The sequence below is a fragment of the Falco cherrug genome, chromosome 14 (assembly GCF_023634085.1).
Source record: "Falco cherrug isolate bFalChe1 chromosome 14, bFalChe1.pri, whole genome shotgun sequence".
Classification (NCBI taxonomy): Eukaryota; Metazoa; Chordata; class Aves; order Falconiformes; family Falconidae; genus Falco; species Falco cherrug.
The window spans coordinates 23,528,632-23,554,041 of record NC_073710.1 but is presented as its reverse complement, the minus strand read 5'-3'; the positions used below and the strand labels follow the sequence as shown (position 1 = coordinate 23,554,041).

The following is a 25,410-nucleotide window of genomic DNA, read 5'->3' as shown; positions in this document are numbered from 1 at the left end:
CAGAGGGGCAGTTGCAGTCTGTCCTTAATTTCTGGGGGGGTGAAGGGCTCTCTGAGGTGGGGAAGATGGAGCTCCCCGTGCAGCAGCCAGGGGTGGTGGCTGGAGGTGGGCTGTGTTGCGGTTGCTGTTTTGTCCTGCCCCCGCAGGAGAATGTGGCTGCTTTCTTAGTTCTGCTGCTTTCCTCCTAATGCAGGAGGCTGGTCCCTGCAGGCTCCAGGGAAGTGGGGCTGTGGAAGTGCCTAACTCTGGGGCTAGAGGGTAGGGGAAGCTGCTGGACTGGTATGGGGGCATGCAGACTGGAAGCCCTCTGGAAATAACTGGTGTGGGCATGATGAGCAGGATTAGTTTCAAGTGAAGTGAAATTACAGTTAGCAAATTGAAACAAATAATCCAGTTACTCTCAAGACCCAGTAATAAAGCACTGATACCCAGATTAGTGTTGTATCATCCCCATTAGATTTCTCTCTTAACGAATAGTTATTTCTGGCTTTCAATCCGAGCTCCAGCTGCAGCATGCCCTTGTGTCCGTAGGACCGTGCTGTTCTCTCATGTTCCCGGCAAGGACAAAAGGAAATGGCAACCCTGTTGTTCCCTGAAACTATGAAGGGCCTGGTACCGTGAACATGCGCAATGCTGTAGCTGTTTCGGGAGTAATGAGCTGAAAGTATTGCCTCGTTTGCAGGATGTGGGTCAAACTTGAGGGGAAGGGAATGGTGGTCTTTGCATAGAATGGTGTCTAGCTGTGTACAGCAAGTCCACATGAAGAAAAATGATGTGGAACAGGAGGAAGCAGGAGGGGGTAGGATCTGTGATTTTTTACTTATTGTCAGGATGTAAAATAATTTTAGGGTAGAGCTGGGTTTGAGGCCACTGGTCTTTCAAGTCCCAGAAAAAAAAAGAGGTGGGGACATCCATCTGTTCCTTGGTCCAGTTAGCCAGAAAGGGAGGGGAAATGATTTCTCGTCCAAAGTAGTGCTTAGTAAATGCTGTACATACTCACCTTTGACTTTTGTCGGTGCTTGAGACCCACTTTCTGGGGGTGTTTTCTTTCCCTTTCTTGCACACCCACTTTTTGAGAGACAGATGGGGAGGTTGTCAGCAGGCTGGTGATAGAAGAAGGATGGCCCATGGACCTGTCAAGCCATGCTGCCTGCAGGATAAGGATGCTTGAGAGGAACTGCCATTAGGATAGCCTGAAGTGGCCAAGCTGTCACATCTGTTGTATTTCTATTTGAGCTAATTGCTCATGCGACTTTAATGGTTTCATGCTTTTATTTCTGCTGCTACAGCTTTTCATGCCTGTAGGGAGCTTAGAGTTTGGGTGTTAGTAAGTGAAAAAAATAAGGCCCTCATTCTCCATGGAGAAAGGCTCTTGGGCATGGTAATTTCATGCCTGGAAGGAGTCATATTTGCTGGATAAGTTTTGTAACCTAACCAAATTAGCTTTGAGAAACCATAGTTGTTAATCAGAGTGTTGAACTCTATGGTCCCTTAGTTAAAAACATCACCAACCTCCTTGCACAAAGGATGGGCGTTTGGTTTGCAAAGTAGGAGAGCAGTCTGATTTTGATGCTTGGGGCAGCAGCGATCCCTGGGTGTAAGGTTGTTCATAATAGTCTGAGCACTTAGTAGGGTCAGGCACAAAGTCACATCGGGTCAGCTGTTTTTGCAAAATGAAGCAGTGAAGTGACATTGTTCCCACCAAAAAACTTTTAAAGAGTAATAAAGGACAGTTTGGGTATTAATAGAGATTTGGATAATAATTCCAGCAAATAGTTCCAAAATACATGGAAGAGGGGGAGAAGATGAGAAGTGGCAGCAGTCTTTGATGTGTGTTTGTGGCTTGTGGGACTGCGCCCACAGCAAAAGGCTGTTTTGGGGTGTTTGTTCTGGGCTTTTACTTCTATCAGTCTTAACTCTGCCACTGAAATATGGTCTAGTTATGAAACAGGGTGGGGATGCCGGCTGCTCTCCAGTTATGAAGGAGCCACAGCCCGGAGACACAGCTGTCTCCTTTGGGTCTGCCATGGAAGGGGATGCTGGGTTTTCCAAGTCCCGTTGCTGTTCCTTGCAGGTCAACTGAGGCATGGCCACTGGAAAGCCCCGCTGGTTCACGGGGTCCTCCAGGATGGCTGGTAGATTCCCGAGCCAAGTGGTAGTGCCTCGTAAGCCGAAGCTAGCCAGAGGGACAGAGAAGCCTGCAACTGTAAGTACCTGCTGCGGCCAGGTAGGAGCTGTGTAAGGCTGGAAACTGCCCCCGCGTCCTTCCTCTACCTGCCCCTCCTGTTGTCTGGCAGCACTGTGAAGCTGGACACCACCTCCCCGTCTCTCTGCTGCCATGCTTCTGTCGGAGGTGGTGACCATGGTGCGGTAGGGGATGGACTGTGTGCTGCTTCAGGGGAAGTCCAGAGTTGTGTCTGGATGTGCCACTGGAGCCATTTAAATGAACGTACCGGGCATTGCACCGGAATAGCTGAAGCGTGAGCGTGTGCTTCTCTCCGCCCCCTTTGTGTGGGCAGTAACGTTTTGTCACCTCGGGATGCTGGCCAGCGCTGCTCTGACCATACCTGCCCTCCAGGCAGCTGGGCACGTGGTGGGCTGCTCAAACTCTGCCTGAAGGTTTCGAGAGGTATGGCTGGTCCCAGATGGAACAGGTTCCAAAACAGTTGTTCTGTCCCGTATCCCGTGTGGAGCACAGATCCAGCGCTGCAGACAGCAGCGGAGTCAGGGCAATTCCTCCTCCCCGTCCTCAGACAGCCCTTTGCTGACCAGAGCTCACTTGGCTGAAGATGACCTGGTGCTGAAGCTCTGTCGAGGAGGTACCTTTGCATACTTCTGTGGAGGGGTCTCGGAGGCCCAAACAGAGAAAACAAGTGCTAATTCAAAAGAGATAACTAAAACTTGGAGCCATTCCTCTCCACCTCAGTCTTGGCACAACACTGATTTTCTGCTTTCCTGACTCACCCAGCAGTGACATCTCCACATGTGTGGTGGTTGTGAGCGTTGTGCAAGGGTGGAGTTAAGGGATTTCTGGTAACTCCTCCCAACCTTTTTCAAAGGTCACTGGCTCACTCCGGCCAAACTGGAAAGGAAACAAATGCCCGAAGAGCAAAACCCCCAACATGTCACATCAAATCACGAAGGAGAAGCTAACGGGACAAAGCTACTTGTTTGGAGCATGTGTATTGCACTCTCTATCATTAATTTACTAATGGTAAATATTTCAACAGGTAGTTATGGGACTTCCAGGACTATCCTAGCGGCTATGATCACAAATTATTCATCGGTGGCTCTTGAAGAAGAAAAGCCTTTCTGAATAAAGGCAGTTCTGTAGCTCTTGCTGGTGTTTTGCATTTCAGCTGACTCCCTCTGCCCTCCTGAAGGAGATGTCTCTTACCACCAAGCAGAGGCTGGCCAGCACTCGGGAGATGCGGCGACCCCAGATTGTCCAGATTCTAGACATGAGCGAAGCCTCCCATCGTAAGGTAGCCTTTTCTTGCCCTTTTCCTTGCTGTTTGATGTGACGTTTGAAGAGAGCGCGTGCTTGTGACAGGCTTGCCTCCAGCTTATCTAAATGCCTTGGTGACTAAGTCCTGTTGTTGTTTCAGACTGCTGCCGGTGTGGAGTTCCTTCTGCTGGGGGAAAGGTAAAACATTTTTCCCCAGTGAGATGTTGAAGTCCTGACCTGCGCTAAGCCCGTATAAACAACCTCTGTTGAAGTTGGTGGCTTTTGCTGGAGATGAGCTACTGCGGCTAAAGCATGATACTGGGGGAAGGCTGGGGCGGGCCACAAGGATGCAAGCTTGCAATTTCCCACCTTCCTGCTGAAATAGCCAGCCCTTGGTTTGGTGTAGTCTCTGTCGAACACTTGGGGTCATAGGATGCCCTCAGTGGTGGCAGCATTGGCCTTTGAGGGCTGAGGGCCTACGGTAACTACTCAAGGTGTAGCTAAAGCAATTGCATGAATGCTTTGGGTTGGAACAACGAGTGGGACCCGTACAGGGTGTTAGATTTTTCAGGCTGCCGGGTACACAGGGGAATGGCCCTGGGCAGAGGGGAGTGGGTGTGCTTTATCTGGATCAATGTTTATTTACACGTGTGTTTAAAGCTGCTTTTCTTACAGATCTGCTTAGTATAACACACGTTCCAAAGGGGTAGATGACTGAGGTAGGCTGTTGAGTGGCAAACTGCCAGCGAGAGACCTGTAGCAAATTGGTTAAGGATTGCCCTAGACAGCGCGTGAGGTTGGGAACGCCTCGGACGAGCGCACACAGAACTGGCCGTGTGCTGTGGCCGCTGGCTTCAGCACGACCCTGACTCCTGTGGAGAAGCAGGAGACGTGCCTGTGTCTTGTGAGTGTGAAGAGTTCAGCTGGAAGGGGGGAGGCAGAGCAGGGAGGAGTTTTCTCAAAGTAACGCCTCGGCGCTGTAAGCATTTGCTGTTTCTGTATGTTTTCAGACCTGCTTCTGTAGTGGTATTAAAGAAACTGGCAATAATAGAATATAATGAAGCATCCATTTAAAGCTCGTGGGAAAAGGAGATGCCAAGTCCAGCTTTACTCAGATTGCCCAGTGATGCTGGGAAAGTACCTGGAACTTACCACCTCATCTGTCGCTTTCTTAACGGCGGTGTTCCTTTCTGGCCTGTCTTCTCTTCTTCCTGGTTTCTGGGCTGTGTGTCAAAAAAGAGATTTGAGGATGCGTTGGGCTCGGTCTCTGTGTCTCAATGTAAAGATGATCCCCAAATTGTTTCCCATGGGGTCTCCTGTAAATTCTTGGCTTTCCCTTGCTCCACGAGTGCTTACAGCTCTTGCAGTGAGTGCTCTGGAGCTGTGTGACCGTGTTAGCCCAGGGCTCTGCCGGAGGTAAGTGCTGCCTTGCCTGTTGGAGAAGGAGACCTGGAGAAACACCTGCCAAAAGAGCTGCTCGCTTGAGCCTGCTCTAGTGTGGCCCAGAAACTTTTGATCTGCTCAGAACACAGGTGGGTGAGCTTCTGTTCCCCTAGCGTGAGCTGGGCAGGCGTACTCACCAAGGGACTGTCCTTCGCTGGAGGCCAGTGTTGTATTCTCTCACCGATGAGTCTTTCTCCCCGCGGCTGAAACTCTCTGCTCTCTTTTGCATCTCCAGTTCTCGGCAGTTGCCCTGGAACAGAGCTTGTTCCGGCCTTTCCCATCAGAGGTGGTATTTCAGAGCTACGTCCCCGATGAGGTCTATGAAGTGCCACTGATTCTGAGGAACGTGGACAAGGTAAGTGCTGGGATGTGGAAGTTTAACCCTGTGCTGGAACTGGAGAGCAGTGTCATCCGTGCGGTGCACAGCACAGCCAGTCGCCTGCTGCAGCACAGCGCATCCAGAATAAAACGTCTCACCGCCTTTATTTTGCAAGACGGTGGAAATCTTGCCATGCTGAGGTTTCTCCCCCTGGTTTTGGCTGTGTGTTGGTGGTACCTAGCTGAAAGGAGCTTTTCTGGTCAGCACCTTTCCCCGTGGCAGCCCTGCACGGGTGGGAATGTTGGGGGCTGTACAGTTCTTCCCTGCCCTCGTGCTTTCCCTCGAGTGTGCACCGCGTCCTGGTGGCTCCGTGGTTAATCTCAGTTTCCACAGGGCACCTCTGCCTCTGGGTGAGCTGCACAGAGAGCTGAACGGGCTGTCAGAGCTCGGGGTGGGGTCTTCTCCACTTTATGCTGGAGTAAGTTATAATTAGTGGTAACAGCGCTTCAGGAAAGGTGTTTTGAAACAGCAGTGGAAGCAGGCTGATTTAGCAGCAGCAGCGGGAGGCCTTTAGGTGCCCCTTCAGGCTCCTGCTAAGCTTAATTGGGTTCTGCTCAGGTTTTCCTGAGACAACGTGATGCTCTGCTTCCCCTTTGGAGAGCCACGGCCTGTTTGGAGTAAAGTGCCCTCAAAGGTCTCCACCTTTACTTGAAAAAAACGATCATTTTGAGACTTCCCAAGAAAGCTGAGAATGGAAAAGTTGAAAAATGTCAGCAGTTTTGTTCCACTGTCAGGAGGGAAATTGGGACCTTTTGAACTTCAGCTGGGGAAACGTTTGCTGGAATGAGGCATGTGCCAAGGGCAAGCTGGTGGGAAAAGGCAGGAGGGAGGAAAGGAGCTGAGCTTGGTGTTCTCTCCCTGCGCACTTTCATACACGCAGGGGTTTCTCTTGATACATAGCAGTAAGTGCACGGGCAGTAGAGACAGGTCAGAAAGAGGGGTGTAATTAAGGATACTCTTCTGTAATGAAGAGGAAGGGGTATGCGTGAGGGCAGGGTGGGATGGGAAGATGGAAGTGTGCACAAGAGACGGTGAATTCGCCTCCTTTCCAAATTTCCCTGTTGGGGAGGGCAAACAGGTGGACAACAAAAAAAAGCTGTCGAGGCATACTGCAGGTGGAAGAACAGCAAGTCCAAGTATCTCCTGAGATAACAGGTTGTGACAGGGATGTGGGTGAAAATGGAAGACCCTTTGGCAAGGAAGGATGCGGGTGTGCTCCCTCAGTTATTCCGGGAGAGTACTGCACCATTCCTGGTCTGGCATTTAACTTGGGAACATTGATAAGATGCAGCATGTGTGCCTGCACCCGGGGGATGCCACTGGTGTGATCTGCGCTGAATTTTGGGCAGTCTTTGCTGTAGGTATCCTCGTCCCTGATTAAAATGTGCCTCAGTCCTCACTTTCTCTCTTCCTACTCCCTGCTTCATTCCCACTGAGTCTTTGGCTTCACCTGCTCCATTATCCATGCAGCACTTCAAAATGTTTATCTTTGCCAAGTACCAGCCAACAGGCAAACAGTTAATTTGCTCTATTCATGCTTCCTCAAGTGGAAAAGATCATCTGCATTAACATTTCTGCCATTCCCAGTAAATGATAATAAACTTGTACTGTGTAAAGCTGCACCTTGGGATTTACGTGCCCTGTGAAGGGGGAGGCAATGTGTGAACTGTGGTTTTTTTCCCAAAACAATGTAGTTTTGAAGCTAGTTAGAGCTCAACCACTGGAGAGCATGGGTGTAAAAGTAAGATAAGCTCCAGGAAAATCTTTGGTATGTTTTAAATACAGAAAGACAGAGAGGATAATCCTGCGAGGGTGTTATATTCTAAATTGGTTGGCTTTTGGCGATGTCCTGGAGAAAAGCAACGTTGTGCTCCGTCTCAAGTTTTTCGTGCCAGTTTCCCACATTCCTCTGAATCATACTGAGTTACACTGCATGGTAGCCTGAAGTTGTCTGCCCCATAAAAATCCAGCTGACAGCAAAATATATTCCGCATAGAGGCTCTGTAATCATGCAGCTACAGAAGTGCTGTACTATATACTTCCTGCTCTTACCTGTGTTGTAAAAATTGCTTTTCTATTTTCAGGCTGTTCCTCAGCACCCTCAGATGTTCTGGGTGGCTTTTGCTGAAGGTCTGAGCCACACGTGCTCCCCTTCTAAGGGACATGGTGACCAAAATGCTTGTCTGCACTGTGAAGTTGGCTCCTGGAACTCGCCGCCCCAGGACATTGCTGCGTTCCAAGGGCGTTTGGAGAGTTCAGGACTGCCTTGGCCACGGGTTACCAGGCTCGGGTGGGTGGTGCAGAGTGAGCCTCCATTTTTTCCAAGCCTCATGTGGGGTTGTTGTTGATCCGTGAAGCTGCCCACCAGTCCAAACCACCTGCTTCAGACTTTGAGATTTGGCGCTCAGGGGTTGCTCTCTATGTGCTAGGAAAATGCCTGTGTGCTGTCTGTGTGCTGGTGGTGCCCCAGAGGGCAGAACCGTGCAGCAGGGTGCCTGCAGGGACTGCTGGGGGTGGGCAGGGGTCCCCAGGGATCTGGCTTGCCTGCGCTGGCAGCTGCCTGGCTACAGTCACAGGCAGCAGGAGCCTCCGGAGAGCAGAGGTTGGCTTTTAATAATGAAACCACCACCAGGCAGTGCCAGTCATGTATCTCGGGGCAGAAAATGCCTTTGAGGCCCCTAGTTGATAGGCACAGCCTGGGGGGTCGCCTGGCTTTCCATCACTTGGCCAGGTTGCTGGCTCTCATCCTCTGCATCAGCCTTTCCTTGTAGCATATTGTGCTTCTCCCTTGCTTCTTTCCAGCTCCCTTTGGATTTTCCCAGCCATCTCTCTGTTTCTGGGGTTGTCTCTTTGTCTTCCTGGGTCTCCTCCTTTTGCTCTTCATTTGCTGCTTTTATTCCCAGTAAGGCCACAGTATCTGTGGTCCCCTCTTGCTGGTCTGCCTACATGGCTGTAGCACCGCAGCTTGACTGCCCCGCTCAAACCCAGCACGTTAAAGTGAATTTCTTCCTTCCGCCAGGATTAACACGTACTGTTTGGCGTTCAGATAATACATGCCCCTTCTAGGGGCATGTCTGCCTGGATGTGTACGGGCAGAAGCCAGCAGATTCTCTGGGCTTATTGAATACACGGGTGACTTGATTCAGATATTATACCGCCGTGCTGCTGGTGTCTTCCCTGCTTGGCCCTTCCTTCATCGCCCTGCTGCCTCTGGCCTCGAGCTGTTTTGCCCAGGCAGAAGGGATTAATGTTCACTCTTATGTGTTACGTGTATGTACCTCCAGAGCTAAAAGTGCTTTGTGAAGGTGGTATCACCAGGCCTCTTCTCCTCCTGTTTCCACAAGCTGCAAGATCATACTTTCCTCTCTTTTCTGCAGGTTCCTGGGCTGGTGAAGGTCATCTTGGAGAGCTCACCTTATTTCAAGCTGATCAGCCACCATGCTGTGTGCCGCAAGGTACTGCCTGGCATGCTTGCGACTTTCCGCATCGTTTTCTCCCCTGATGAGAACAAGGTGAGACTGGAGGTCCCGAGAGGTGTGTGCCTTCAGTGGGAGGTGAACCTGCGGGGCTGGGTTCAGAACAGGGCATCTGCTGTGGGTTTTGAGGCACTGTCCTGGTTTCGGTGGCATTGCACTGGATCTGCAGCTGGGGGAAACTTTTCCTGTGGTGAAGATGATGCTGTCATAGGCTGGAGGCTCTTCTATGCTTCAGACTGTGATTATCCTTTGGTGCTGGAACGTTTAATGCCATGTCTGTTGGCTTCAGGGATAAGAGTGCACTGTGTGGTGGGGTGGCCTCTCATGGTGTTGGTTTCTAGTATCTGACTATTGCTGCATAATTACGGGTTTGCTCTGATAATTATAAATACAAAAGCCTGTTTGCATAAATACAAACCTGTTGTTTGGAGGACCCAAAGCTGAGCCTGATCAGAGTGAGGACCACCACCTTTGAAAACTGGAGTTGCTTCTTGAATGCATATCGTGTTGGCCGCAGTAGTGAGACGGCGGAACGTTCTGTCTGAAGCCGGCACTTTTCTTGCACACCGGTCATAGCCCATGCCGTGCTGCGAGGTTTGCTCTAGGCTGTGGTCAGGCAGCCTGCAGCTGGTCACATCCTGGCTGGCAGCACCATGCGATGCCACCGCAGCAGGGACTGACGAGCTGTGCGTTCCCTCCCTGTGCTTTCCTGGGCGTTTTCAGGGGAAGGCGCACGTGGGACAGTAGGGAAATGGCAGGGAGGGGTGCTGATAAGGTGTTTAGCCATCGCACCTCTCTACTCGATGTTAGGGGCTTAATTATGATGGAAAACGCTAGGGGAATGGCTAGATCCAGAGAGCTTTCCCCTTTCCCGTCTGGCAACCAGTTCCCTGCCTCACCCTGGGCTGGAGCGAAGGTGATGCTTTTTCATACCCTCTGTGTTCCAGCCTTGCCGCTGTGCTGCCCCTGAGGATACTTGCCCACCTGTGCTCCAGCTGTGATTCTAGGGGAGAAGATGCGCTGTGCTCGTGGCAGGGAGCCAGCCTGGCCCAGACACGCTGAGCTCCAGATGTCTTTAACCAGCAGGAGGCTGGTGTGCTGCAGAGGACTGAGGCATCTGGAGCGCACACAGGAGTGAAGGGGCAGGTAGCATCTGCAGGCAGAGTGTTAGCCTGGAGCCTTTGGGCAGTCACGCTGGTGTGGCTGTGCCTGCGTGCATGGGGCTGTGGTTGCTGTGTCAGCTGGCACCTATTCCCTGCCCCGTGTGCCATGCTTTTGCTCGGAGGTTGGAACGTCGGTGCTGTGGCCCTGGCAAGTCTGGCACTGTGCCGTGATGTGAAGGGGCGGCGGTGTTACCTGGAGGCTTGTTAACGCAAAAGGGTTTAGTACCTGGCATGGAAGGGAGGAAGCCCTGCAGGGGAACACAGACAGACAGGCTGACTCTTTACACCAGCACTCTGCTGCCTCTTGGCACAGTTCTTTGCGTGACTTTGTGGGTGATGCAAGGTGAGGGGGTCGCTCTGAGCCAGCTGGTGTTTCTGTGCCAGGCCAGAGGTGCAGGCTCTCTTTGGGCACAGCTGTTCTCTCATCTTCTGTTTGCTGCTTAGACTTAGTTGAACACCCTGTCCTATCCTCAAACAGCATGGCTGTAGCAAACTAGAGAGGAAATGCCCTGCGGTGCCTGGCTCCCCATGCTTGTGAAATGATCTGTTGCTTTGCGGAGGGACTGAGAAATTGTTTTATGTCATTCGTATGGAAGGTTAAAACGATGTTGGCTTAGGGCAGTTCTCCATACTGCCCAAGTGACATAAGAGCTTAATCTCACCGAGGTAGGCTTTGCAGGGGACACTGCTTCCTTTAAAATGTGATTGACTAGTATTCATGAGCATTCATTTTTGGGATGGAAGTAAATCGGTTCCCATGAAGGGCAAAGAGCTGCTCTTCAACTACAGAGAAGCAGCAGAGCAACACATGAACATCACCCCAAATAGAAGTAGGGTGAGGTAACTCCCAGGAACACTCATGTCCAGTACTTTGTCCCTTGTCTTGCCCTTGAACTGGTGAGTGTGTGGCATTAGGGAGCTGTGCCAGCGAGGTCCTCTGCACAGCTCGAGCGACACCCTGGCGGTTTCTGCCGACCTGGGTTTTGTGCTCCTTGCAGGGCATTGGGAGAGGGATGTGGGCTGCTTGGTGAGGAGCACATGGGGACTCTACAGCAGAACCAGAATGTTGTATAAATCGAACTTTTTGTCTCGTACTTGATGGAGTGTGAGTCAGGAAAGTGCCGGAGTGCTGTCGCTCAGCTAGAAATGCATCAGTAGCATGGTCAGGATGTGCAGAGCACCTTGAAAAGCCCTTAGCCAAGAGGCAGGCTTTGGGAGATGGTTCTGTAAAGCCACCTGTGTTGGGCTTGCAGTTGCTTGCCTGCAGAGTATCTGTGTGTTAGTTGTGGAAGGCTCAGGAGTGCTGCCTTTGAATAACTCCTACATCTCTGATACTGCATGATCCACAGGGACTGTGGGTAACCCAGTGAAGTGGGGTCTGGGTCTTCCTGATGAGGAGCCGGTTTGTGTCATTCTCTTGCTTTGAATCTGTTCTTCCCTGGCGTAAGTCTGACTTCAGTGAAGTCACTCCTGATTGAAAGGAGTAAAATTGTGCCTCAGCCCTAAGTAATAGGGCCATGTGAGTTGTTAGTGGCTGAAATGCCACGTAGCCCTTTCTTGGAAAATGAGCAGTTTCCTACTGTCTCGCAGTCATTTGGGAATGTGCCACGTGGTCAGACTGTCAGAAAAGGAATAGCTGACGCGCCTCTTGGTTTATTGGCACTTGTGTTATAAATGAACTGCTAATTTTTCTGCTGGGCAACATTTCCAGTTTGTTACTCTTGCTGCTTCTGATTTGCACGTTTCTGTTTTATGGCTCCATTGTACAGCGTGGGTGTTCTCGTGCCAGCCCCTGTTCCCATGTGTTCTTGCGTTATGGTCTGACGGCCTCTGCTGAACTGGAAACCATTGTGGCACTGACCGGCAGATAAACAACAGACAGAAATACTTCCATTTGTGCGTCCTTCAGGCTTATTAGTAGTTTATTGTAAAGGAAGAAGGAAGCAAGAAGCACATAAAAACATAGCAGAGCTTATTCTGTGTTGTCCTCTTGCTCTTTTCACTGTAGCAGTGCACTGTTTTCAGGCAGTGCAAGTTCAGTCTGTGAGGTTTGTGAAATTCATTGCTGATGCTCAGTGGAGACTGAATTAATGCACATTGATTACTCTGAAATATGACAGGACGGTGAGTTATTGCATGACTGAAATGAAGTCCTTTAAAATTCAGCCCAGCCCTGCTAGATGTTTTGTTGTGCACAGAAGCTATTCCAAGAATACTTTTAAGATGACTCCTGTGAGGAGGAAAGGGGCAGAAGACCAAGGCAAATGGCGCGGCGCCACAGGAACCTGAAGCCAAGTGACTCATTTCAAAGACTCCTGCGAACCGGCGGCTGAGGGGGGCAGGCGCAGGGGCACCCCCTCTGCTGCGAACGGATCTTCATCCTCTGGTCTCTCCTCTGTTGTCACGGCCCTTATTTTCCAGCCTTTTTTTATATCAGGGTTTCAGCAGGAGCTTTCCCTGCTTGGCTTGCTGTGTTACCTCATGCTACAAGGATCTTTTCTTTGCAAGTTGGCTGCTGCAAGGAATTCAGTGAAGCATTTGGGATAGGTTATGCAGGGAAACTGACATCTGAGTTTGGGGTTCTGGGCAGTTAGGCTTGATATTGCTGCGACAGTAATTACTGTTAGCCTGAGTTTACAAAGAGCCTGAAACAACACCCAAGACGAGCAGCCGCTTCAGTCTCAGTGGGTGCCAGTTCAGACGCCAGTGGTGATACCTGGAAGGCCAGAGCTTGTAATTTACTGCTTGTCACAGGGGAGCACGAGAAGGGGAGCCATCGTACAACTGTCTGTATCTTCCGTGAAACTGAGAGGGGAGTTGTATGCAGGATGAAGTCGTATTTTCATGAAAACCTATAGCCTGAAGCTGTGTCTAAACACAGCAAACTTTAAAGCATAGATGGGATGCAACCCCTCTGTCATCCAGGCACGTTTATTTAGAAACCTGGTCTTAAACAGTCTGCTAAGGGTTTGCAGTTGCGAAGCAGAACAACATTTTGAACTGGTCTCAACTGTGCCCCTAGGCTGCAAGCAAGTGCGTAGCAGGGTTAGTGCCCTGGTAACACGAGGCAGTGCTGAAGTAGAGACTTTGCAACCTGTTGCCCCCAAGGGAGGGCAATTCAGCTTTCAAAAGCTTAAGGGACCATGGGTTCACAGTGGCACAAACAGCCAGCTTCTGCCTAGCACCCCTCTTGCCTTGGGTTTCCCCCTGTTTGGGCTGGCGCTGCATTCAGCCTGGTGCAGGGTCCCACGTTGGTGGGGTGGTAGAGCGTGGCTGAAGGGTCAGCCCGCTCTGAAGTGCTGAGTCAAGCCTTGCACGGGATGCCATGTCCCACGGTGTCCCTGGAGAGGGGGCTTGGAGCATAATGTGCATCTGCATGAATGGCGAGAGGCATCTTTCTCTCTCAAGGTCGTGGTTGTCTCTGTGAAACCAAATCCTTGTTGCTTTAGCCTTGCCCTCAGGTCCCTGGAGAAATCCCTTGTGCATTGCTGTGCAGGTGGTCCCAGCGCCCCTCACCAGCAACGGAGCTGGGAAGGCTGCCTGTGCTTGCTTTTGGGGGGGATTTATTTCTTGGGCTCTTAATTGCATTGCTGTTGATCCATTTGCTCCTTAGCAATGACAACACCTTGACAATTACTTCCTTTTACTTGCTCCAAGTAGCTCCAGTTGTTGAAGTTCCTTTTTTCTTTATCCTCCTGCTGATCTGAACTTGCATCCTCCTCTGCCTACCTGGCACCTGGAAGAGGGAGCTAAGTAAATATGGCATGCCAAGACTTAATAAGGCAGGTAGCTTTCAATTGGCTTTGCAATGCCTTTGTTACAGTAGTGTGGCCAAAAGAACAACAACAACAAAAGCAAATAACATTCTTCATTTGCTAATGAGTTTCTGAGGATCGAAACAGTGCAGGACGTGAAGTAGCCAGGTAATAGGTGCTTTAAATTCATATGGGCTGCCCATAGCTTTTATTTTAGAGGGCTTAGGCTGCAAGATTGAGTACAAAATTGCTAACTCAGAACGACTTGCTGAAGATGAAACGCTTTCCTGAAATGCGGTATTAAATCATGCAGGTTGCTTGCTGCAGTTCCCTTCCTAGTATTTTACCTTCCAAATAGGAAAAGCAAAAGCCCTTCTGCAGTTTCTAGGGTGAATATTTGAGATGTCTAGAAAAGGAGATTATTCTTTTTGTCTTGGATGGGGCAGCATCTGTATTGACAAGCTTAAACCCCAGCTGAGCAGGTGGTAGGCGAGGTGCTGGGTGGTGGGTGAGGCGCTGGCTGTCAGCGCTTGCGTTAGAGCAATAGGTACGTGTCTGTGCCTGGGCTGGCTGCCTTAGGGCCCTTCCAGGAGGGGATGGGGACGGGAGCAGGAAATCCCAGCTGTGGGGGAGTCTGGATCGGTTCTGCTGAAGGGAGTTTGCTGCTGTATGCAATTCCTAAATCATTAAAATCCTAAAGCGCTTGCTGCTTCAACAGTGATAAAAATATCAAATTAATTAAAAGCACTGAGGAAAAAATCAGGGCAGCCAGTGAGTGACGAGAAGCAGAGTTTTTATCAGCTCATCCATAAGAGCGCTGCTGGGGGTAATGGCTCCTGGCCCTATGGCAGCAGATTTACCACTGATTTCAGTGGGGGCAAGGTGATAGTTCCAGCGCAGCGATGCCACGCCATACATCTGGAGACTGCTCTGCTCATCTCTACAGTAACATGATTTTGGTAATTTGATTTGCCTTCCTGCTGCTAAACGCCAGACAGCCGGGGCGCGGGGGGGATTGCCTGGCTCTGTTCTGCAGAAGGCAGTGGCTGGGACTGCACAGCCGGCTTTGCTCTGGTGGGGTGTCTGAGTGTCCCCCGTGTGCAGCTCCCGATGCCGCCTGCCTGGGGTGGGTGTGCTAACCAGGCACGCCGTCACTTACTCCTCTAGAACAGACCTTACAGAGGGGTGTGATTACGGCATCAGCCAGGGCTGTCTCCTGTGCCCCCTGAGGCTGGGTGAGATGTAAAGGGAAACGGAGTTCAGACACAGGAAGAACTAACACCCTTTAATTCTAGCGCAGAGGTGGCATAGGCTGCTGAGGGCAGGGGTGGAACCGTTAGCGCTTCTAGGTACTTGTGAAACCTCTCGCAAAAACAGTTTGGGTCTGGAGCTGAGCCAGCTCTGGTGTGGGGAGATGGATCAGGTGGCTTTTGAAGGGTGCGTGTCCCCAGCCTTGGCCCTATAACGCTGTGAGAAGGGGCAGGAAATACAGCCGTACCCTGCACTGCCCTGACGCTGCCGCAATTACCGTGTCCAGCTTGTGAAGTATTTCACCGAAGACTGACCGTTGACTATGCATGTGGTGAAGTCCTTTTGAAAGTGTACCTGAGCATCCCCTGCCAAGCTTCAACGAGGTCGCCGCGTTGCTGGCACTGGAGTTAGTGCTGTGGCACAGCTGGGTTCTCAGTGGTGCTTCCAATAGTCTGCAGTGGCGATCGAAGCAGGTTGCGTTAGTGCTGTGATCCCTTGCATGAAGAGACTGTTCTGGTGTCTCGGAATCAAAGCATCAGATAATTGTGGTGCTGCCAGCTTGCTGCAAAAGCAGGTGAATCAATGGGGTTGTTTCTCCTTTGCAAGTTAACGACCCTGTGCAAGTCATGCTACTGGAATGAAAGCTCATGAAGGTAAAAAGTACTGTTGCGTTACTGAATGATACTGCTACAGCCATAGAAAACAGCAGTTTTCCTTCTGCCGTGGGGAAAGTACTAAAAGCATTGTGCTGAGATTGTTTCTTTCCCCGCAGGATTATTTCCACGAGCTCATCTGCATCACAGAAAGGGGAGAAGTTGGTTGTGCCTCTCCGAGCTATAGGTGCCCGAGCTATCCTGGACTTCCCCGACCAGGTGAACTTCTCAGCCTGTCCAGTCAAGTACAGCACCCAGAAAACACTGCTGGTTCGCAACATCGGTAACGGGGCGGCCCGCTACTGCATCAGCCCTCAGAGGTAGGGAGCTCATCTCTTTTTGTGCAAAACACTGTTGTGTGATAATACAGTTGGTAAACAGCGACAAAAAGGAGCCAGAGAGCGTGAGCTGCTGTACTGCTGCCGTGGCTGGAAATGGGCAGGGCACGTGGGGTTTGCTGTTGATTATAGTGTTTGAAGCATGGCGCAGCCTCTGCTAAAACTCTGCAAGCTGCAGAGTGGAGTTTTATAGTGCAACGGTGTCTTCAGTGCACAGTCGTGCAAGACTGATTCTGTTAGATTGAACGAGCAAATGTAGGAAGGCAGCTGGACTGCCCTCGGGCTGTGTAAGATCCTGCGTGGCAGACGACAGCTCTAGGAGCTCAGTTCCTGAGGACCAAAGGCAGTGTTAAGAAATGGGCAAGCTCTGAGCTGGTGGAAGAGACATTTAAGAATTTATCATCAGCTTTACCAGCAGTTTGTCTATAGTAGCAAGTGCAATCAGAGATGATAGATCAAAGCAACTGGTATTGAGACCCTGACAAAAACCCTGTGGGGTCCAGAACCTGGTTTTCCAGTAGGTTTGATCTGGTCCCTGGGATCCACTATTCTTCATTAGAATGAGCTCTTAAGTGGAGATGAGCTGGCAGCGGCTTCAAACCTGCACTTTAGCCCCAAAGCAGAATGCCGATGGGCGCACAGGCAAAAGGTGCAGCAAATGGCTGGTGCGTGGGTTGGGAGCCTTTTCTGGAGCTTTGTCTCTCTCAGATCTCCTGGAAAGTGCTCTAGCATGCTGTAGTAGCTACCAGCAACCCCCTTGATCTTCAGTACCTTCTGAAGTGGTTATGTGGCCCTATTGACCAAATATACCCATTCCCTGGGAGGCCACAAGCACGTGGCATTTCGGCAGTCTCCTGGTCAAGCGCCTGATGTGTGCTGTGTCGTGGACAGCCTGTACTGTTCCTCTTGGTCTGAGAAGACAGTCACTGGTTTTCCAGTTTGCTGAACTGGAGAGGGTAATGCGTTTTGGAAACTGCACCTGCAAGGAAACCACTTCAGCTGGCTGGTAGTTAGCTCCGTGTTGCTTGGTCCCAGAGGTTTTGGTGTAGGAGCTGAGGTCCAGAATGCAGCAAAGACGTGCCGTCTGCCTTAGTGCACCTGAGTTGCTTCGGTTTCTTCCCCAGGAAAACAGGGGTCAAGAGAAGGCTCTTTGCTCTTTCTCCTGGGAAATGCGAAGGTCCAAGAGGCTTCTACCAAAGCCTGGCAAGGCTGTTGAAGCAGGCTTCCAGGATGCTGTTCAAGCAGGCTGCTTCTTTTCACTGTGGAAATACATAGGCAGGAACTTGTAAATCCCTGTACAGCTTCCCTCTGGGATTTCCAGATCTACTTGTCACCACCAAAACAAGTACCCAGTCGTGTGTAGCATCTCTTGGCAATGTCCTTGCCAACTGTTCTATCGCGTGATACGGCGTACGTTGAATCCTGCTTGATATGGATTTTATGCTGAACTTCACCTGTGGATAACTGGCTAGCTGAAAAGGGTCACATAGACATAGTCCAGCTGGCTGGACAAAAATGTGCATCGCACTCAGCTTATCTGAAGTAAAGCAAAATACACTGTCTTTGGCTGTCCTTGTTACACAGTAACAGGAAGATTTTGGTGGGAAAGAATGTTGCAGGTGGGAACAGAAAACTGCAGAAGAGAAACAAGGGGCGGGCTTGGTATTTAGGCAACTAACCAATAATGAGCTTAACTTTTGTAATATGTATGAGCTAATTATAAGAAGGCATAAAAGGTGACTGTAAGGGACAATAAACGAAGTCTGCTGATCACTCATATTGAGCGACTGTGTCTTCCCTCCGTCGCAACATTCACCAATTGAATGTTTCAGTCCTGACTTGCAACAAAGGGATGGGAAGCGTTACGAAAGCTTTATTTCAAACTACACAAGAAAGTACAATTCTGAATAACTGGATTGCGTGTGCGCAGAGATCAAAAGCTGGTAAGATTTCCCATGTCAGCCAAAGGCATCAGTCATCTCTTCCATTTCGTTATGAACTTTTGAAAGCCAGTCTGAAATTTCAAACTGATGATCTTTGAATATAAGCAGCGTTTTATTCTAATTAGGTCGCCCCCACTTTCATTCAGATTTCTTTTTTAAATACTCTGAGGTTCCTGTCTTTCTGCTCTTTTATTTTTTTTTGCTTTAAGTGTTCAGCGAAATGTCATAACGAATTCCTCATTGGGAACTTTCTTAAAGGTTGAGTTCCTCTAATGCCTGTGTGTCTACCATCTGCCTATATATATGCACAGATGTATAAGAAATAATATGAGAAATTTGGGGAACACGTGAAATGGAATTGGGCTGCCGGAGAAGATAAAATCCTAGAATAACTTTGGAAGAGACCTCTGGAGATCATGTGAGCAAACACAGTGCTCAGAGCAAGACCAGTGTCAAAGTTTGATCAGGTGTGCACTCAACACGAAAAGTAAGACCAAGTGATACCAGCCTTCGTCTTTCCTTCTCAAGGCTGTGCAAAGCCATTTATCCCAGCATCTCCCTGTATGTGCTGTGCTCCAGCCCCTAAGCTCCTCTTCTGTAGAAAGGCTTTCGTGCCCACCAGCCTGCACTGCCAGGGATTCTTCCATCCCAAATACAGGTTTTTGCATTTTCCATCCCTCGGCTGCATGCGGTTCTGCTGTGTCCCCTGAATAGCAGCCCAGCCCTCCAGTATCTCGACTGTACTCCCCCAAGCTTGTATCCTCCACTCAAAATCCGAGTGCTCCCCACTCTTGACCAGGTCACCACGTCCCCTTGCAGCCTGGGAGCAGAACAACCACGTTCTCCCTGTGCGATGAGGCCATGGTGTGCCAGGAGTGGTTTCTCCAGCCAGTGCTGGGGACTGCGCTGGGTGACAGTGGGTTCCCTGCTGCTTGTGCTGTGAGAAGTTGCTCAGGTGCCTGCCCCGAGGTCCCAGGTGAGCTCAGTGGCTCCAGCAGCCCCAGCAGAAAAGAACTGGCCTCCCAGCTGGCATGACAAGTTGGCTGGAGAGTCTCACCAATACACTGCTCCACAGGCGAGTAGGTCATTAGCTGTTAATTGTCTTTGAACAACTCTACTTACAGAGGCTTTCGCGGGAGAGACCGTTTTCCTCCTCATGTCAGGGGATTAATTTCCCTGCGTTAGAGGCTGTGACCAAGGCTGCATCATTATTAACGACAGGGGAAGTTTTTAGTTTAATGTCATTGCATTCTTTTGAATGACTCCCGTAATGATTGTTCAGCATCACAAACACTTAAACCTGTGCTTTGGACATTAATGCGTGGTGTTTCCTGTCCTGGAGAGCTTAATGTGTAGATACGAGACGCAGTATTTAAGAGTTATGGCATAGGTGGTAGGAGTGCCAGCCTTACAGACTTACATTCAGGACTGTTTTAGTCTCTTCCTATTTAGTGGAGAACAGAAGCAGCTTTAGTGTGTGCTTAACTTTTGCTGAGTACGGATGTAGTGTTGTGTTAAAGCCAACATCAATATCACATAATAGTTTTGTGTGCCGCTATGTGTAAGCATGCGTGCACGTGAGAGGGGGAGGAGGCTTAGTGGAGTAGAAGGGAATGAGAGATCAAAGTTTGTGGACCATCAGCTGGCCTCTGTGTCCTTCATTCTCTCTCTGCACAACTGAGACTTCTTAGTTGCTGCAACTTCTGTCTTCTGGCCTGGGCGAATTCAGGCTCTTGCCCCTTTGCAAGGCAGCTGCAGGCGCCACAGTTTCCTAGTCCAATGCGCCGCTCGTATCACTTCTCTCTGCCTCCTTTCTCAAAATTCCCTTGGCATCAAGCGTAACCTACCAGCTTTCACCTTCAGTGCATTTTTCAGCCCATCTCCAATGCTAACCTTTCCTCTCGGTCAGTACTGCGAGCTCTGCTCTTGCAGCGGGTCACTTCATAAGGACATTCCTTGCCTCTTACAACTTTATCTAAGGACTTGTGTGGTGTATTTTACTCCACGGCAGAGCTCTCAAATGAATCCACGGGGCCAGTTCAGCATCCTTCTGCTGTTGCTTGTTCAGAACTCTCCCTTGCCGTGGTATCTACCAGAAAACATGGACACGTTTTGACTCCTCTTTCGTAAAGGGGGTGTGTGTGTGTGTGTGTGGGAACCCTGACACCAAAGCACTCCCCATTATGCAGCTTGGCTCTGTGCCTGTCCTCCCCCTGCATGCCCATACCCAGCTGTTCACTGCATAGTGTAGTAATAAAAAAAATAACAATAGTATAAATATAAAAAGTCTTTTCCTGCCGTTCTCATTGTTAAGGCTGGTTAGTGAGTTTCTTCTCCACGGCATTCACGGAGATAAATGTCATTCCAGTACATTTCAGTTGAAAATGGTGCCTGGAAGCAGATCTCGGTGCAGCACTGCCTTTTCCTGACGTTACACTGTGCTGTGCTGTGCTATGGGTTAGAGAGGATCTGTCTGAGAAGGTCCATTTAGGAATGTCCCACCAAGCTCTGGAAGCTCAGGAAATGATCCTACATGGCACAGTGCCAGGAGCCGCCTTGCATCCCTCCCTGCAGTACCCATTATACTACATGGAGGTGTGGGGCTGGAGAGTTACCATGGGATGTACAGGGATGTGACAACAGAGCCTACGTGCAGGGAAAGAGGGAAAGAGAGAGCTTGTGAGATGCTGGCTCTGTGCAGGATTTTTTCAGTATGGAGATGGAGTCTTGGATGCTTTGACCTAACAGACTGTGTTTACTGGAGTGGTTACAGTGCTCGACTTTGGCTTTTATACCATTACCAAAACATTACGTATGCCAAGATTAAGTGATCTTTGGGGGTTTTTTCCTGCAATAGGTCTTAGTTGACAGAGGGGGCAATTCAATCACCAGTAATTTTACTGTCGGTCTTGGGGTTGGAGGCAGCTTTTAATGAAATCAATTCTCACAAACTCAGATGATTTTATAATGCAAATTAAGGCACCAGAGGAGTAAAGGGGTTTTGGTTGTAGAAGAGAAACATACCATGGGACGAAGTATGTTGCAGCCTCGTTGCACGCTGCACTGACTAAACGTATGGTTCCAGGAGGAAAGGCAGCGCGGTAGTCGGGAAAGCCTGAGCCACAGAACTGTCAGCGTTGTTCACTTGTCAGTTGGTTGCTAAATTGTCAGGAGTATTTTGCCCGTGGTATCCTCATGGGATTTAACTTTTGCCCAGCTTGGGGAGCTGATGCCTGGTGAAAGCAAGCAAGATGTAAACGCCAAGGCAGATCACAATGAAATTGCTTACTAATCTGGTGTTGTTCCCTTTCTGAAGGGCAATTACGGGCAAGATCTCAGCAGGTTCTGCTGGGAAGGTCTCCCTCAGATTGGTGCGGCTAGATGAGTTTATACAAGCTGGGGATTGCAAGGCACCGTTGGGAGATCTGGACCTGTGAAAGTTTAGATGTTGTACAACAAAGCAAACGTACAAATGGACGTAGTTGAAAAGCATGTCAGAAGAAGAGCTATTAATAAACCTCCAAACCTTATCTTTCCTGTTTTGTCAGGAGCAGTAGTTATTCATTACAAGGGTAGATCTAACAGGACAAGAATTACCGTAAAGAACAGCTCACAATTAATGGCTAAAAGGCCAAAGTTTAGCCTGCCAGCTTCATCTGTTGGCAGTGGTTTCCGTGTGGCTATTAGTGTGTCAGGGACGTTTCCTTAGCATCTCTTATCTGTAGGCTGCAGGGAACAGCTTAGTGATGTGGACTGAAGTTCAGAGTTCAGGTGAAGCATGGACCTTACATCCCTCTGGGTCTTGGAGAAGCAGGTCTACGTGAGGGATACCAAGCTCCTGCTACATCAGGAACCAAGTTGTCCTGTGGGTACAGCGTGGGGTGGGAGGCAGGAGGTGCGGTGTCTGACTTGTGCTCTGTTTCTCAGTCCTGAGAATGAGTCCTGACCTCGGTGGGATCCTCTTCTCTGGTAATTTGAAGATGTGAAGGTATCTACTTTCTCGGGCATCCCCTGAAGTCATCCTCAGGAGTGTCATTCCCATCCCAGCTATCTGAGGGCAGGGGTATGCAGACATGGGGATGGAGTAGGAAGGGCATGGGATGGGAGGTAGTGCTGAAGTGTGGCCCTTACCCGGCAGCTTTTCTGTTCTGGCAATGTTTCTGGTAAAAACAACAAACTAAAAGAGGTGGGGGGGAATTTTTCTGTGCCTTTCCCACAGCAGGCAGTGATCCCCGCCAAGCACCAGCAGAGCCCTGCCCAGTATAACCAGGCACAACCCCCAGCGCAGGTGCAGGGCCATGTAGAGCAGCCCGGTTCTGAGGCTGGCGGCGCCTTGGCTTTCCTCCTCCCTCTCAAAAGCCTCAGGTCCAGCACGTGAACATTGCGGGCCCAATGCTTCCCCATTAGTCACTGGCGATGTTCTTGCTAGTCGTGATGGGAGCAGGTCAGGCCCCCAATTGCATCAGTGTCTCCTTAACGAGCAGGAACTCCAGCAGTTTCATCAGCTGTCACTGCTTCCATGAGCGAAGCGAAGCTTGCGCATGGCTCCATTTTTTGTCATTATTTCTGTGGGCTGCACTCCCCAATCACTGTAAAACTCTGCAGAAAATATTTTTAAGGTGACAAATTGACCACCAGCAAAGCACTAAATCCAATAACTTTTGCTTTCTAAGTGAGGCTGTACAAGAGCCGCAAAGCCCAGCTGCTGTTATGCAGAAACATGTTGCATCTGACTTTTCCCTGAGCATTAAAGGACTGAATTATGTGTCTGTCAGCTGAGAGCTGTTTACCTGGCGACAAATCATAATTGCTCTTGTTAAATCTAAAGTACACCGACACATTTTCATACTATTTCCCACACATTGCACAGAATTTCTCTAGTAGGCCAAGCAAACAGTTACCAAGCCTGGATTACAACCCAGAGCCCCAGACTGCATTGCTTGTGAATACGCAGAAAACCTCCTGTTGAAGGTGCCTTGATATGCTCCTGCTAGCGGTGCTTCATTTAGCTAGAGATTTAATTGTTCAGGCTGTAAATGGGATACTCCTTTTGTGTCTTGTTTTCTTGTTTCTGTATCACTCTAATCTGCCTTTGCACTCGTACAGATTTTTCTTTGCTTAGAACAGCTTTCATTGAAATGCTGATAAAATGTGCCCTTTCTGAGGCAAAACCAGGATGCTTTCAAGGTAAAAAAAAAAAAAAAGAAAGATAGATTAATTCTGCCATTAAAGTCTAATTATTCTCCGGTCATTCAAGAATAAACTTCTGTTCTCCCTGTCTGATTTCCAGGCTGTAATCTCACTGGGACAGGTATTGCCTTGACATTTGCATCTCTTGAGGTTTATAGGTGGCAGGAAAAGACGGATTCCTGAGGAACTCAGTGTCAAGTTGTGCATGCAAATAACTCTTGCCATCTCCGTGCCCTTCAAAAACCCTCCTCCGATCGTATCGCTAGCAGTCAGACTCTTGAGCCTTGCTGCAGAAAACTGGATGCAGGGTATGGGGGAGACGAGGTCATTTTATCGCTTAGGATCTTCTGAGGGCTGGAGCTCTTCAGGAGTTGGGTCGGTGGCTCAGTTCCTGGCCCTGTATGTTCTCTTTTTCTGCTGCTGACTGTGGTTTCTTGGCCCCTTGCTAATACAGGTGAGCTGGAGTGAGCTGGATGGCAGAAGGAACGTAGTCCCCAAAGGTCCCACAATAATCCTGATGTGCCTCTCCGTGTTGCAGCCCTTTCTCTGTTGATCCCTCCGTTGGGACTCTTGGGATTGGCGATGCCATGCAAGTAAGGGTGGACTTCCACCCAGAGAAGACTGGTGATTATTCCAGGCCCCTGACAGTTCACTATGACACAGGTAAGGTCTGGGCACTGCATGGTGCCCAGTCTCTGCGTCCTTCAAAACAGAGACCTTTCAAAGCAGAAAAATGTTAAGCTTGCTTTGCAGACTACTTCTAAAACCTTTTCTTTCAAAACCTCTGTATGTTTCGGTGCTTAAGTGAGCAGGTAAGGGGCAAAGGCTGCGTGTGCCCTCGTTCTGTGTGGCTGTGTGCCGGTCTCTCCCTGGGGGATGCTGGTGTCGGCTGGGTGCTCTCCACCCAGCACCCCCCATGACTGCCATCTGCCATCATTCCCTGTTGTCCCGGTCACCTTAATTGCCTCTCCAGGTGTATCTCCCCTGTCCTGGCTTTGCCTCAAAGAAAAGTGACAAATAGTTGGTGTTTAGGGGGCTTTTAAAGTGCATCCCCTCAAGCAGGAATGAGGTTTTTTGGAATCCGGTTTTGCTGGGAGTTGCTGAGTCGGAGGCGGGAGGAACCTTGATTCTCCGTTACGGTGTGCATATGCACGTGTGAAGCTTCATTCCTTGGCGGTGCTATGTTTGAAGCGCGACGTGGGAATGCGTGCCTCTGTCAGACTCGCTCCAATGCCGCTGTCTCTTACACATCTGTCCCCTGCACTGCTTCTACGTTGTTTTGCCGCAGAGCCTTGTTCTTTCTTTTTGCCTTCTCCCACAGCTCACGACATCAGGACTAATGCAGCCAGGACTTGAGGGCTCTTGGGATTTGGCAGGAAGAGCTCGCTGCCTCCCGAGATAGGTGTAACATTTATATTAGGCTAGGAGAAGCTGAGGTCAGGCCACAGAAACACCATCAGCTTTACGCTTCACTGAAGAGTAAGCGGGGAATATCTTTAGGAAAAGGCGCCATGTTAGAATGCTTCTGTCGGCCTTGGCTCAGCAGGGGTATGTTGTGGTGCCGAACGAGGCGCTTCCTCAGTTGCGTGAAGGCACTTGGCGTGTGTTTCCTCTCGCCTGAGAGGGAGGTTTGGTTTGTCCCTGTTCCTCAGCGTTGGTCCTTGGAAGTGTGGTGTCCTAACCGAGGGGATACTGTGTGCTGCTTTAGCCCGGCAAAGAGCATTTTAGTTGTCTTGGGTTTGTGGAAGTTACAAATGCTCCTGTATCTTCCAAACACTTATGTAGCCTCACGACTTATTTCAGCTTTGTCTAATGTTTTCCAGTTATTGACATATTCACGGAGAATGGTTGATGCTCACTCAGAGGAGCTTATTGTTTTGGGTAACAGTTTCTAGGACGGGTGACTGAAATATCAGCTAGGGAAGCACAAAAACGTGCCTTATTTGTATGCCTATACAGAATCTATAGGATAAAATTCAGAGGGCTAGAATTTCTCTGGGGCAGATGAGCAGTGACAGTGGAGATTAGGGCCGTAGGGTTTATACTTTGTGACGGAACAGAGTGAGCGAATAATTAGGGCCAGGATCTTCGTGGCTCGCTTTGAAAAACCTGAGAGTCTTGTTCTTACTGAAACAGCTGGTTCCCCCATAGTCAATCTTTGCAAAAGTGATTTGTGTGGGTAGGCCACGGGGATAAACTCTCTGCTGGCTCTGAGATGGGTGTTTTCCCAGGAACACGTGCAGCTCCCTGGGAGATGAACCCAGGATTTCATTCCTGCCTGCCAGTACAATGTTGCAGTTATTTTGAAATAAACTACGAATTGCGAAGGAGAGCAAGGGGATAATGAAGGGATTATCTCTCTAGCTTTGAA

The 25,410-nt window shown here is 49.7% G+C and overlaps 1 pseudogene; it reads left to right on the top strand.

Moving 5' to 3' along the window:
• The first annotated feature begins 2,076 nt into the window (after nt 1-2,076).
• The window catches only part of LOC129737381 (hydrocephalus-inducing protein homolog), a 68,180-nt pseudogene continuing 44,846 nt past the window's right edge, over nt 2,077-25,410 (top strand).